Consider the following 16,105-nt stretch of genomic DNA (forward strand, 5'->3'; position numbering starts at 1 on the left):
GAATTCTAAAACCTGACTGAAACTCTTCAAATAGACCATTGCAGGTGATCAGTTAGCTGTTTTACAACTACCCTCTCAAGAATCTTTGAGAGAAAAGGAAGGTTGGAAATTGGCCTATAATTAGCTAAGATAGCTGGGTCAAGTGATGGCTTTTTAAGTAATGGTTTAATTACTGCCACCTTAAAGGCCTGTGGTACATAACCAACTAACAAAGATAGATTGATCATATTTAAGATTGAAGCATTAAATAATGGTAAGACTTCCTTGAGCAGCCTGGCAGGAATGGGGTCCAATAAACATGCCGATGGTTTGGACGAAGCAACCAATGAAAATAACTCAGACAGAACAACCGGAGAGAAAGAGTCTAACCAAATACCGGCATCACTGAAAGCAGCCAAAGATAACGATACATCTTTGGGATGGTTATGAGTAATTTTTTCTCTAATAGTCAAAATTTTGTTAGCAAAGAAAGTCATGAAGTCATTACTAGTTAAAGTTAATGGAATACTCAGCTCAATAGAGCTCTGACTCTTTGTCAGCCTAGCTACAGTGCTGAAAAGAAACCTGAGGTTATTCTTATTTTCTTCAATTAGTGATGAGTAGAAAGATGTCCTAGCTTTACGGAGGGCTTTTTTATAGAGCAACAAACTCTTTTTCCAGGTTAAGTGAAGATCTTCTAAATTAGTGAGACGCCATTTCCTCTCCAACTTACGGGTTATCTGCTTTAAGCTACGAGTTTGTGAGTTATACCACGGAGTCAGACACTTCTGATTTAAAGCTCTCTTTTTCAGAGGAGCTACAGCATCCAAAGTTGTCTTCAAAGAGGATGTAAAACTATTGACGAGATACTCTAACTCCCTTACAGAGTTTAGGTAGCTACTCTGCTCTGTGTTGGTATATGACATTAGAGAACATAACGAAGGAATCATATCCTTAAACCTAGTTACAGCGCTTTCTGAAAGACTTCTAGTGTAATGAAACTTATTCCCCACTGCAGGGTAGTCCATCAGGGTAAATGTAAATGTTATTAAAAAATGATCAGACAGAAGGGAGTTTTCAGGGAATACTGTTAAGTCTTCTATTTCCATACCATAAGTCAGAACAAGATCTAAGATATGATTAAAGTGGTGGGTGGACTCATTTACTTTTTGAGCAAAGCCGATAGAGTCTAATAATAGATTAAATGCAGTGTTGAGGCTGTCATTCTCAGCATCTGTGTGGATATTAAAATCGCCCACTATAATTATCTTATCTGAGCTAAGCGCTAAGTCAGACAAAAGGTCTGAAAATTCACAGAGAAACTCACAGTAACGACCAGGTGGACGATAGATAATAACAAATAAAACTGGTTTTTGGGACTTCCAATTTGGATGGACAAGACTAAGAGACAAGCTTTCAAATGAATTAAAGCTCTGTCTAGGTTTTTGATTAATTAATAAGCTGGAATGGAAGATTGCTGCTAATCCTCCGCCCCGGCCCGTGCTACGAGCATTCTGACAGTTAGTGTGACTCGGGGGTGTTGACTCATTTAAACTAACATATTCATCCTGCTGTAACCAGGTTTCTGTTAGGCAGAATAAATCAATACGTTGATCAATTATTATATCATTTACCAACAGGGACTTAGAAGAGAGAGACCTAATGTTTAATAGACCACATTTAACTGTTTTAGTCTGTGGTGCAATTGAAGGTGCTATATTATTTTTTCTTTTTGAATTTTTATGCTTAAATAGATTTTTGCTGGTTATTGGTAGTCTGGGAGCAGGCACCGTCTCTACGAGGATGGGGCAACGAGGGGATGGCAGGGGGAGGGAAGCTGCAGAGAGGTGTATAAGACCACAGCTCTGCCTCCTGGTCCCAACGCTGGACAGTCACAGTTTGGAGGATCCAAGAAAATTGGCCAGATTTCTAGAAATGAGAGCTGCTCCATCTAAAGTGGGATGGATGCCATCTCTCCTAACAAGACCAGGTTTTCCCCAGAAGCTTTGCCAATTATCTATGAAGCCCACCTCATTTTTTGGACACCACTCAGACAGCCAGCAATTCAAGGAGAACATGCGGCTAAACATGTCACTCCCGGTCTGATTGGGGAGGGGCCCAGAGAAAACTACAGAGTCTGACATTGTTTTTGCAAAGTTACACACCGATTTAATGTTAATTTTAGTGACCTCCGATTGGCGTAACCGAGTGTCATTACTGCCGACGTGAATTACAATCTTACCAAATTTACGCTTAGCCTTAGCCAGCAATTTCAAATGTCCTTCGATGTCGCCTGCTCTGGCCCCCGGAAGACAATTGACTATGGTTGCTGGTGTCGCTAACTTCACATTTCTCAAAACAGAGTCGCCAATAACCAGAGTTTGATCCTCGGCGAGTGTGTCGCCGAGTGGGGAAAAATGGTTAGAGATGTGAACGGGTTGGCGGTGTACACGGGGCTTCTGTTTAGGGCTACGCTTCCTCCTCACAGTCACCCAGTCAGCCTGCTTTCCCGACTGCCCGGGATCTGCCAGGGGGGAACTAGCGGCGGCTAAGCTACCTTGGTCCGCACCGACTACAGGGGCCTGGCTAGCTGTAGAATTTTCCACGGTGCGGAGCCGAGTCTCCAATTCGCCCAGCCTGGCCTCCAAATCTACGAATAAGCTGCACTTATTACAAGTACCGTTACTGCTAAAGGAGGCCGAGGAATAACTAAACATTTCACACCCAGAGCAGAAAAGCACGGGAGAGACAGGAGAAGCCGCCATGCTAAATCGGCTAAGAGCTAGTAGCTACGCAACCTAGCGGATTCCTAAAAACACACAAAGTGAATAATGTGTAAATAATTTAAAGGTGATTCAGCAGAAGGAGTGCCCCAATCAAGGCACCAAACAGGCCATGAAGCAGCACAGGCAACGCACGACAACGGTACTAAAATAAAATAAAAATCAACTAAACACGCTGTGGAGCAGCACAGATAACGCACGACAACAGTGCTAAAAGAGAAAAAAAATAAATAAATAAATAAAAATAAATAAATAAAAACGAAAGCATTAGCAAGCTAGTTAGCTTGCCAACGCTGATGAAAGTTAACTGATAAAAGTGCTCCGTCGCGATGTTTTGACCGTTAGAGGTCTTCCTTAGGCGTTGGAGCACAGTAAAAAAGTAAAAAAAAAAAAAAAAGTAAAAAGGTAAAAAAGTAAAAAAGTCTTGAAAAAGACTGTTAATTCAAGTCCAAAGCAGCAGGTAGCAGTCTCAGTGTAAACAGTCCCAACAGAGAGCCAAAATTCTGATGCCAACACGTAAACCAACACGTATCAACTTCATGTGTATATATGTGTGTATATATATATATATATATATATATATATATATATATATATATATATATATTTTTTTTTTTTTTTTTTTTTTTTTTTTTTTTTTTTTTTTTTTCCTGTGCCGCCGCACCGCGTCGGCTGCGTCCCGACGCGCGGATCCGTCCGCACGTCTTTCATTAAAAAAATCTCCTTTAACAGTAGAATATCCGGATAAAATGCTGAAACCAACTTCTTCTGAAACTTCTCTGTTCTCTCACGACGTCCTGGATCAATAGAGCCTGAAATGTGGAGGTTTTCAGCTTGAACAGGCTGACGACGGCGGCTGAGAGCGCTGAGCGACATCTTGCACTGTGGGAAGTCCTTAAAGCGACAGAATCACCTCAAAATCTCTCATCAGCCGTTAAAATTTTCACTGAAAACCAGCTTAATTTTTCGAACCGTGTCCACTTCGATGTGTCTCACAGGTTTAGAAAAAATTTTGATCAAACAACGCGCCAGTCTCTCAGCAACTTCTCAGACAAAGGAATTCTGACGAGGGGCTGGACGACTCCTCCCACAAGGAGTGCTCACAGGCGAATGACGTCACCGACAGGCGTGGAAAAACTCACGCATGCACACGAGGGTTCAAGCATGTCTGACGTAAAAACATATGAATGAAATCCATATAGTTTTTGAAAAAAATAAAAAGGACCCTTACTTTATTGACAGCCCTCGTATATCGTATCCAATGTGTTCCAGCAGAGTCACCGTGTACACCACGTTAACCCCAACGGCTATAATACCTAACATCTAAAAACATTATATTTCACTGTGATTTTGTCCTGTGTGTGTGTGTGTGTGTGTGTGTGTGTGTGTGTGTGTGTGTGTGTGTGTGTGTGTGTGTGTGTGTGTGTGTGTGTGTGAGAGAGAGAGAGAGAGAGAGAGAGAGAGACTGCGTTCTCACGGCCGCCATTGCATCTCTCTGGCCATAATACCCAGAAACATTATTGCACATTTGCATTCCAGCTACTTTTGTCTGATTTTCTTTGTATACTTTTGCAAACATCACATGATGTCACATAATTCAAAGCAAAGCTTGTCAAATGACTCTTTAATCTTCAAAGCTTTGAATCAAGGTGAGATATCAAAGTAATGTTAGGTCATCAACCGTGTTAGCAGACATCTCTGCCGTTAGCTGGTGTTTTTTCAGTCTGAACCACTTACAGCAGTTACACGCCTGTGAATTGTTAAATCTGTTGAATATTAGTCTCACTGAACAGAAGTGGTTTATATTTATCATCTATTTATCTGTCAATCAAGAGAGAGGAACTCAAACCCAGTTACATGCTTATTTTATTAGTTACAGTTCAGTGCTCCTAAAACAATGTGCACTAACAGACAACAAAATGACTCAAAATGCACCAGAAGCCATCAAATAGCACATTTGCTTCACAGTTTTCAGGGGGCGCATGCCCATGCCCCCAGACCCCCCTAAATTTACTGTGGCTTCAATGCACCTGCCGCCACTTACTCATTTCAAAATGCCACCAACTATGCAATTTGTGGAGCACCCAGGCATCACTTCTTTTTGGCAGGGACGGAGGTGTCCCCAGGTTGGTGGTGAAAACGTTACAGATTGTTCAATTGCTTGAAACCAACAGAACAGCGAAGACGAGGTTTTGCTCCGTTTCAGCAGGCACTTACATTTCCGAACCAATTACATGCATACGCGTTGTTTGTTGAAGTTTGAACACAAAGAAAAGTCTAAGTGTGTTGTTTTCAAGCACATCCTTTGCTGGGGACGTTGGAATGGGCACTCAATATTCTGCATTGTTAAGCCATTGATCTGGGCTGGGTGAGAGGTCAACAGCTGCAGCACAAAGGACAGAGGGCTGCTGGGTAATGTCTGGAATGCTCAGTTGGGACAGTTATAGCAGCAGAGTCAGGGACAGCACTCTGAAGTGACCAGCATGTTATGGTTTTTTTAAATAGCCTGCAGTGATGCTGTGCACTGAATGGAAACATTGTAAAGAGGAGTTATTGTATGCTTACACATCACAAGCCCACGAAAGTGTGTCACTGACAATTACAATACCAGCCTTTGGGCATAAACTCAATGTGGGGACTTCCAGTGCAGGAAAACAGAGGAACAGCAGCCATTTAAAAAAAAAATAAAACCCTCCCAATAAGGGTACAGCTTTGCACACAGACATCATTACCAGTCTGATAATGACCCTGACCAAGAGATCAGATAGCAGAATTTAAACTGCTGTAGGGACTTCATCTCTTTTTCTTCACGATCTTAATGAGCTGCCAGTCAGCAACAGGGCCGAGGTGTTAAAAAGCCGCCCGTCACCCAGCAACGTCCTCTTATACACCCTATAATCCACGACACAAAAGCAGCTCTTGCGTATGTGACAGCCGATAAAATATAAAAAACTACGAGTGCTGATGGCGGCAGAGAGCGTGGATGTGTTTTACATGTCAGTCATCAGCTTCTGTTAATGCTGAATCCTTTGGCCGTGTCACTGAGCACGTGGGTGCACGAGGACGTCCAGCAGTCTGGAGAGCAGAGTCCAAACAGAACTCAAAGACATGTCAAAGGAACTGATCACTTTCACTTATGGTTCATCAAGTATCAAACACGAGTCACTGGAAGAAATACTGTAGATCTGCTGTTGGAGCAACGTTTGTCTCGTGTCTTATTGTCTCCCAGATGAGCTACTTAAAGAGACAGACACGAGTAAAGCGATGAGAAACGAGGTGCACGATGCATCGTCATCACAGTATGAACATGTCCAATTACCACACTGCAGGATGGAAAATATCAAAGTAGCAAAGCAAATTCAATGCTTGATGCTTGAATAAAAAGAAATAAAAAAATAAAATCCTTCCATAGTTATTTTCCATGAATAACACTGATCAACACGATTTTTCCTGGATGGAGTTTTTCCAAGGATTTTGGGTCATCTGGGGGAGTTGAATCTGAATCTGGTGTTTAGTTTTTGCCAATCACATCACGTTTTGAGACATGAAAACATATTTCTCGTATTGAACATTGAAGTAAAAGCTGCAGTCTCACACGCCTCTTTGGCGCCATAAACAATATTAAGGCTCTTGTGCGCATTTCGAGAACCTGGTTCAAAACTATGCTTTTGAAGCTGCTTTTGTGCAGGATTAGTGTCATCGAACTCACGAGTGAATGAGCAACCTTTGTGTAATCCATCAATACGGAACATGCAGACTGCAAAAACATGATGTGCTAGAGGAAATCTGAGCTCAAGTTTGGATTCGGCACCCCAAAATGATCTTAACAGTTCTCAAAGTCCATGGAAATAATTTTTGTTGTTGACTAGTGTCATCTCCAAGAGACGTCTGTCTAACACAGCATCATTTCCTCAGATGTAATTGTTCTTGCATAAAGGGTTTTTTGCTGGATGGTGACATGCAGATGCAACTGCAAGTTGTCACAATCTTCCAGCAGCCCACCAGTAATAAATTCTACAGGAGGCCTCCAGAAACGTGACCCAACCATCCCACAAAAACGACCTCAGGAATATGCTATTATTAACAATTTTATTGCACTGTATCTTAATATAATGCTCTAATATAATGCTCTTAATGCTTAATATAATGCTAATATAATGCTTAATATAATGCTAAATATTTAGGACTTTTGTGAAATGTCAGGAACAAAAGAATCATACATTTCATTCGTGTTGTATTTGACTGACGCAGCGACACTTCTTAGCATCGTTCCATTAGCTTTGGGACGAAGTGCGCTGAAAATGAGAAAAGACAGAAATGGCTCCAAAAATAAAATCAACATTAGGCCCCATTTAAAAAAAAAAACAAAAAAAAAACAGTTCATCATCCCCACCCACATGCTGAAATCAGCCTGCATCAATTTCTTTTTTATTTTTGGCGAATTTCATTGACGGCAGTACAGCTGATCCAAGAAGCGGCGCATCCGCTAGGTGGCGAGTATTCTTTGCCCAAAGACGGCTTAGTTTGCTGAGCCATTTGTTGTCACTGACAACCACACAGTCACTTGCTCCGTCTCACTCACACACAGTATCCATGTTTTTCATGCTGTCGCGTGCAGCACACGGACTATATTCAACATGGAAAACAATTTATTTCAAAAATATCTGATATTCACTTCCTTACTTGGTATGCAGGCACTGTATGTGTCATTTTTTTAGGTTTGAAATGACACTGAATTAATCTGTAAGAAAATAAATAAAATTTTAATTTTAAAATATTTTAAAATGTGCATGGATGCATTTTTTTTATTTATTTATTTTTTTGTCTTTTATGTTAGCACCAAGTACTGCAGCAATTTGCTAATGTTGTGAACTTGTTCACTCATATGGCAATAAAACTTTTCTGATTCTGATTCACCCACATCATCACCCTAGTCACTGCAGAATAAGTCATTCTTTCCAAATCAAGCTATTCTAGTTTTGTGTGTGTGAAAATTCCTGTATTTTCACCACATCACACTATGTGGTATATCTCAGATAAAATTGATATTTCAGTGAGTGTTTTTCACCAGTATCATGTAGCCTCCATCACAAACACCAAGCATCCTGAACAACTGTTATATTGCAGAATGTTACAAGAAAACAAATCCAATGTAGGCTGAAGTCTCCAATGTGTCTCCTGCCAAACTCACTCACTCATCTTCAACTGCTTATCCAGGATCAGGTCGCAGGTCTCCTGACAAACTGTAGCAGAAATTTCACATTTCTCAGAAGACCGTTGCGTTCCAATCCCCCATGAAACTCTGTAACTGGTGATGTCGTAGACATAAGGTGCAGTTTCTCCAGTCGCAGCCGCAGCAGCCTGTAACATCTTCACAATTGTCATGGGTATCTTGATGGCTTCCATCACTCTTCTTCTTGCATGTTAACTCCATTTTTGACAACTGCCTCCTTCAGACAGATTTGTCATAGAGTATCATACGGTTTGTATTGATCTAAATGAATTCCAAAACATATTCAGTGAAATGTTCCTGCATCCATCCAAAACTGTCTGCAAAAGTGCTGATTTGTATTAACAACTGTCAGCTCCACTGTGCTGGTGTACAGTTCCAAACTTCCAAAAACATGTCACTGTATAGATACTGATGAATGAACAGAGAACAGACACACACTGCAATTAAATATGTGCAATTCTGCTGTAACACAGACTGGCATCATATCGCCGTGTAACATATGGCTGTCTTAAGTCCTTAGTTTAAGCCCGTTTGAATCAAATGTCAAGTCTGCAAGCGTGATGCAAAATGCCATCTTTCACTTTTCCATGCTTGCATAATAAATTCCTTTTCTGTGCAGCCCCCATGACATTTATTGCAAAGAACGTTGAGGAAAAGGTGTGACCAGTAGTTGCTTTACACATTTTGCTTACTGCTGTCAGCACCGGGGAACACAAAACACCACAGCATGCCAAATATGGAACTTTAAAAAAAAAAATGCATGAGATACATAATATCAAACACAAAACAGCCACTGACAAAAATCTTTTAGACAGAAACTCACCAACAAGGGTTGAACCTTCTACACAAGTAAGACTCAAAACCAAGTTGGCATTTTCCAAATCAGGGCGTGCACAGCAAAAGAGACAGATGCTTCACCTAATATTACACTTGTGCAGACTTGTATCACATGTGGTGGGTGTTCTCCGCCCCGTGTCTCTCCATGTGTGAATCAGAGTTGGACAAACTTAAAATGATTAATGGGTCAGCGAGACAAAGTGATTTATCTTTGAGGAAAACTAGTTAAATGTCAGTATGATGTCATCAGATTGGCCCTGTGTGGATATTCACAATGGTTATTTTGAGAAAAGTGTTAAACACACCTACAATAAAACAGCAATATGAAGTCAATTAACATTTTTCTATTGGTCACATGACCTGTCACCTTGAAAGGTTAAACTCCAGGTAAATTTGGAGCCAATATGGATTAAACATGGTGAAAGGGTTGTGGATTAAGAATAAAGTTATCCAATTTTGGGCAGAATTGCTCAAAAGTCCTTGTATTAAGACATCACCCAATCACAATGTATTTATTTGCATGAACTGGTGTCAGACATGTTAGGTGTAGGCATTGTGTGACTGATTCAGAATGCACATAAACAAATTCCCATCCTGCTTTGAGTTGTTGTGGACAACATATCTGGGATGTCTGGCCAGTTGTTTATTGTTAACTCCAAAAGTCTGACTGTGTGATTGATGAACCATCAAAAGTAAGCCCACCCCACTTAGATATGACAGTGTTCCATCCTCCCACAATTCCTGAAATGCCAAACATTTCTCATGTTCAAAGGTTGCAAACATCCAGCCTCAAGTTATTTTCTGGATCAAACCTCAATAACGCCTTGTGTAAACCTCCGCCAGCACTCACCCACTTTCACCATGCGACATTTCATTTTGTTTTTTACAGACCAAAAGGAACTTAATGTGAATCCAAAGTCATAATGAATCTCCACATGAGTTAAAGAAAACCCGACTGTCAGCGTCACTACAACACCACAAACATCACCAACGTGCACGTCACATCCCAGCTTTCCTGCTGTTTATGACCCAAAAAGCCAGTAAGCCACTGTTGCAACAATAAAACACTGCAAAACGCTGACCACGCCTCCAGTAACACCAACAAAAACATGTGGAAACTTTAGCACTGTACTGGGATTAGCAGCCATGGTTGCCCATGTGCCCCTTCCTTGCTTTCTGCAGAGCCTGGAGGCTGATGCTTATTCTACTGGTTGGAGAAGTCTGTTTTCCAGCAGCGGGATACAACGCCGGAGCAAACTGGGTTTACAGGCCAGCATGTCTGCAATTACACGGGGCCAAGCGAACGAGCGCACAGTGAAGTGCGTGCGGGGCCAAGAGAATGAGCGTACAGTGATTACCAATGATAATATTACAACAAAGGGTGACAGGGATCAGAACACAGATCAAATATCGCCTACTTACCGACTTCAATCATGCTGCATTATGGGAAGGATTGGCTCCGCGGTGCGTCACATGAAGTGTTTTATCAAAGCAAAACAATCAAACAAGTTGAAAGCGTTTCTCTGACACCGAACATCTCTTGTCTTGGCATTGCAGACTGTCAAAGCTGCTGTGAGGTTTCCTCTGAGCCCAGCTCTGGATTTCAGCTGACTGCGCTGGGAGCCGAGCTGTTGACACAGTTCCTACTTCTCTCTCTCTCTCTTTTGGTAACTCAACCCTCCTCCTCTGGCTTCCAGCTCCAACATATGACTGTGTGGCTGTCAGTGAAGAGGTAGGTGGTGGCGTTTAGGTGAACTGCATATAAGTTATGCTTTTACGTGTGTATGAGTTCAAGACCCTTCAGAGGAGAGTGAGATGAAAGGAAATAACCCTCGGTGGTTTTTGCTTCCGACCAGCACCCCCAGTCACAATCCCAGCTCCACCCGACATTCTCTCACCACAAACATGCAGTGGTTGATGGGAGATCATATAAAGGAAACCCCTTTTCCTGTCATTGTCTCACTGCCAACAGAGACACAAACACAAAACACACCCACACGCATACAAACATAAGTACAGTGCGGCGCTGGGATCCTCCGGAGTGATTTCCACACAAGTGGCTCTCGAGTGCAACTGTTACTGAAACAGGTGTAGATATCATCACCACCATGAAGCAGAACTACAACAACCTGAACTACACACCTTAATGAGATTAAAAAGTTATCAACCACTGATGGAGAAGACAAAGGCAGACATACAGGTAAATCCGCTAACTCACATTTCAGCTTTACTCACTGTCAATTTGTGGACCCCGAAAATTTAGACTACTGCATAAATGTCCATTTTGATTTGACCGTTTTTGGGAGGGATCGTCAGTGCGGATAATTCTGTATGAGGATTTCTTCTTCCTGGACTGCTGCATGTCAGCGATTAGAGCTTAATCTCATTCTTGTGCATTCACACACAGGAGGGGTGCACGCGTGCCTCAGGCATGATTAGATCACTCTATCATTCAGTCTCTCCTTCAGGAATAGTCAAACTTTGTAACAGATGAAGAAACAGCTGGATGTGTGGCTTCGAAGAAGTAGTGAAAAATGCAAAAATGTTGGCGCGTGCACGCGTCATTCCATGTCATCTTCAAGTTCTATGAAGCTTTTCAAGCAAGCTGTGCTTCTTAAACAACGCAAGCAGCTGTCATGTCCAGTCACAGGAAAGATTTAAAGAGGAAGATCACTTCCAGATCTGTGATCGCCATTACGGTGCAGAGGGTCCGTAATGGTGAAACACGAACCAAGGTTTGTCAAGAAGAAGAGGTGGGCAAGTCAACCATCTGTGGAAGGCTGAAAGAAAAAGACAATCTAAAGACTTTCGTCCAAGAAGCAGACAGTGATGAAGGGCTAAAGAGGAGGAGGAGGCTTCCCCAGATGCAAGAAGATCCAGATGCAAGTTCATCTTCATGACTTGAAGAGAGACTGGAGGAACATTGGGTAGAACAAGCTCTATACTTTCTTCAAGAAGTAATCTCCGCTCCAAATGGTCAAACCTACTGTAATATATCAAAGTAAGCTGATTTTAAGATGATTTTTTGTTGTTGTCAACCACGTTAATTTGTGGTTTCAGAAAACGTGATTTTGTGGACCCCAACTTCCATGAGTTAAAGGGGTTTACCCAAATAAGAGACCAAGTGGAAGGGAGCATCAGAGTGGGTTCAAACTGGTGTACCATGGCGTGAAGGGGAGGAGAAAAACTGTTAAGAAAGATAATGATGAGGAAACGGGCAGGTGGCATCACCAGCTACCCTTCTCAGCTACGATTCACCCTCTTCTCACTTCTCCCCGGCATCGATGAGCTCATTTCAAGCTACTTGTAACTTCCAAACCACACGTATGTTGGCACAGACAATAAGTGTCTGCTTCAGCAACATTCAAACAAAATCCTTTCTGCAGGGTTGTGTGAACGTGTGGTCATGTTGTGTTTTAGAATGTAACCACTGTTTAAAAAATTTGAAAATAATAGATTTCTCTAATTTAGAAAAAACATGGGAAACAAGGTACCAGTAGATTCAGTAGATTCTCACAAATCCAACAACACCAAGCATTCATGATATGCACACTCTTAAGGCTATGAAATTGGGCTATTAGTAAAAAAAAAAAAAAAAGACTAGAAAAGGGGGTGTTCACAATAATAGTAGCATCTGCTGTTGACGCTACAAACTCAAAACTATTATGTTCAAACTGCTTTTTTAGCAATCCTGTGAATCACTAAACTATTATTTAGTTGTATAACTACAGTTTTTCATGATTTCGTCACATCTGCGAGGCATTAATTTTGTTGGTTTGGAACGAAGACTTTGCTCGTTTACTAGTGTGCTTGGGGTCATTGTCTTGTTGAAACACCCATTTCAAGGGCATGTCCTCTTCAGCAAAAGGCAACATGACCTCTTCAAGTATTTTGACATATCCAAACTGATCCATGATACCTGGTATGCGATATATAGGCCCAACACCATAGTAGGAGAAACATGCCCATATCATGATGCTTGCACCACCATGCTTCACTGTCTTCACTGTGAACTGTGGCTTGAATTCAGAGTTTGGGGGTCGTCTCACAAACTGTCTGTGGCCCTTGGACCCAAAAAGAACAATTTTACTCATCAGTCCACAAAATATTCCTCCATTTCTCTTTAGGCCAGTTGATGTGTTCTTTGGCAAATTGTAACCTCTTCTGCACGTCTTTTATTTAACAGAGGGACTTTGTGGGGGATTCTTGCAAATAAATGAGCTTCACACAGGCGTCTTCTAACTGTCACAGCACTTACAGGTAACTCCAGACTGTCTTTGATCATCCTGGAGCTGATCAATGGGTGAGCCTTTGCCATTCTGGTTATTCTTCTATCCATTTTGATGGTTGTTTTCTGTTTTCTTCCACGTGTCTGTTTTTTTTTTTTTTTGTCCATTTTAAAGCATTGGAGATCATTGTAGATGAACAGCCTATAATTTTTTGCACCTGTGTATAAGTTTTCCCCTCTCCAATCAACTTTTTAATCAAACTACGCTGTTCTTCTGAACAATGTCTTGAATGTCCCATTTTCCTCAGGCTTTCAAAGAGAAAAGCATGTTCAACAGGTGCTGGCTTCATCCTTAAATAGGGGACACCTGATTCACACCTGTTTGTTCCACAAAATTGACGAACTCACTGACTGAATGCCACACTACTATTATTGTGAACACCACCTTTTGTACTTTTTTTGTACTTTTTGTACTTTTTTTACTAATAGCCTAATTTCATAGCCTTAAGAGTGTGCATCCAATTCAGTACATTTCTGTGCAACAACACGGTCTTCTTGAACATCAAACCTGTTCTAAACCAACCACTCAGCAGGTGGCAGACACGTCTATGGGTTAGTCACACAAGCAAAACAATTGATTTAATGTATCAGTGGTGGTAGCATTTACCATTTTTGATTCAACATTTTAAATGAGAGGGGATGAATGACTGACACTGCCTTTGACAAAATACATGCCGAAGCTTTCCCAAACTCTAAAAATATTAGGTAACAAACACAAAGGTTCATTCGCCTTTTGTACAATTCTTAGGCATAGCATTTTCAGCGTGAAATATTTATGTGGTACTTAGTAAGTTGCACTTTGATTCTAATAGACACTGGCTCAATAAGAAATACCAGCACATAAACAGGAAATGAAAGAAAAAAACATGTCACATAATTCAGCTCAATACAGAAGTCTTTAAATAAGCCATCGATGACATCACGTTTCCTGTTCAGACTCTGGTATTCACACTGCAAACTGGAGCCACCAATGTGAGAACGATTAAGAAAAGGGAGCGACGTGACGCCATTTGTCATCGTTCCCTAGAGACAGAAGACAGATAACACCAACAAGCCGGCGGTAATGCCTGGGTGCATTCCTGTGTCAGCCCCGGGGACACATTAGTCCTGCTCTGAGTTTGAGCCAACTTCTCAATCGTATCACTTCCTCAATGGCTCACTGCTTCTGTGTTGCATCACAGAGGGTTGGTTAACCTCCCAACGGGTTATAGCCCAATCCCCAATCCCAGGAACCTTGAGGAACAGCAGAAGGTCACTGTGATTGTCACACATCCCACTATTGTACTATCACAGTCTGGCAAGTTATCTTCAGCAAACAGACACAAATGGAATGGACCAGACAGTCGGCAATTAAAAAAATACTGATCTGGTTGCCACACGTCAACACCGCACCAGGACCCTTACTACTCTTTGGTGGATTCTTCTTTTCTGATCACAAAGATCCCAGGAACCAAGACTAAGTTCCAGGCTTCCAGGGACATCCTGACCTCAAATATGTGGTGAAAGCGTCAAATGTGTTGAAAGCTTCACTTATCTTGGCAGTGACATTCATGTTTCTAGCAGCTTGGTATATGAGATCAACAGATATTCAAGAAGAGCTTGTGGATGCAAAAGGTTGCTGCATAAAGGTTGCTGTAATTCATTATTATCAGGTTGTCCTAAAAGTTCCCTAAAAAGCCTTGTTAATTCAAAATGCTGCAGCTAGAGTACTGACAGGGACTAGAAGGAGAGAGCATATCTCACCCATATTGGCCTCTCTTCATTGGCTTCCTGTTAATTCTAGAATAGAATTTAAAATTCTTCTTCTTACTTATAAGGTTTTGAATAATCAGCTCCCATCTTATCTTAGGGACCTCATAGAACCATATCACCCCAATAGAGCGCTTCGCTCTCAGACTGCAGGCTTACTTGTAGTTCCTAGGGTTTGTAAGAGTAGAATGGGAGGCAGAGCATTCAGCTTTCAGGCTCCTCTCCTGTGGAACCAGCTCCCAATTCAGATCAGGGAGACAGACACCCTCTCTACTTTTAAGATTAGGCTTAAAACTTTCCTTTTTGCTAAAGCTTATAGTTAGGGCTGGATCAGGTGACCCTGAACCATCCCTTAGTTATGCTGCTATAGACGTAGACTGCTGGGGGGTTCCCATGATGCACTGTTTCTTTCTCTTTTTGCTCTGTATGCACCACTCTGCATTTAATCATTAGTGATCGATCTCTGCTCCCCTCCACAGCATGTCTTTTTCCTGGTTCTCTCCCTTAGCCCCAACCAGTCCCAGCCGAAGACTGCCCCTCCCTGAGCCTGGTTCTGCTGGAGGTTTCTTCCTGTTAAAAGGGAGTTTTTCCTTCCCACTGTAGCCAAGTGCTTGCTCACAGGGGGTCGTTTTGACCGTTGGGGTTTTACATAATTATTGTATGGCCTTGCCTTACAATATAAAGCGCCTTGGGGCAACTGTTTGTTGCGATTTGGCGCTATATAAAAAAATTGATTGATTGATTGATTGAGGACTGTGGCAGTGCCAATAACTACAGTACCTCCAAAAGTATTGGAACACTTGGTATTTTACACATTTTAATTTGTTTTTGTTATTTCAAATACAAAAAAAAAAACAAAAAAAAAAATCTAAAATTATCTTCCTTAAACTCAAAGCAAATCACTGCAACTTGATATAGATTAATTAAAAATATAAAAGCCAAGATGATGGGTTGCATAAGTAAGAACGCTTTGGTATAATACCTGTAAATCAGCTTTCTTCAGACAAGTCAGGGGATGGATACATGAACATTCCCAAGTCACTGAATGTCTTGGACATTATTTAAATCAATTATAAAGAAATATAAACAGTATGGCACTCTGTGGTAAATCTGTGTGGCGTAGTTCTCAAAAACTGAATGACTGTGCAAGAAGGAGAAGAGTGATGAAAGCCACCACAGTCTACGAGCCAGTCATCAATTTCGACGTAATCGGTACCACGTAAGGTGATGAAACGA

At 41.4% G+C, this 16,105-nt stretch overlaps 1 protein-coding gene across 1 annotated transcript in view; it reads right to left on the reverse strand.

Annotated features, from left to right (window-relative positions):
* daam2 (dishevelled associated activator of morphogenesis 2) overlaps positions 1 to 16,105 on the reverse strand; it is a 290,269-nt gene that overhangs the window by 210,964 nt on the left and 63,200 nt on the right. The window lies entirely within an intron of this gene.

The sequence above is a fragment of the Thalassophryne amazonica genome, chromosome 19 (assembly GCF_902500255.1).
Source record: "Thalassophryne amazonica chromosome 19, fThaAma1.1, whole genome shotgun sequence".
Lineage (NCBI taxonomy): Eukaryota > Metazoa > Chordata > Actinopteri > Batrachoidiformes > Batrachoididae > Thalassophryne > Thalassophryne amazonica.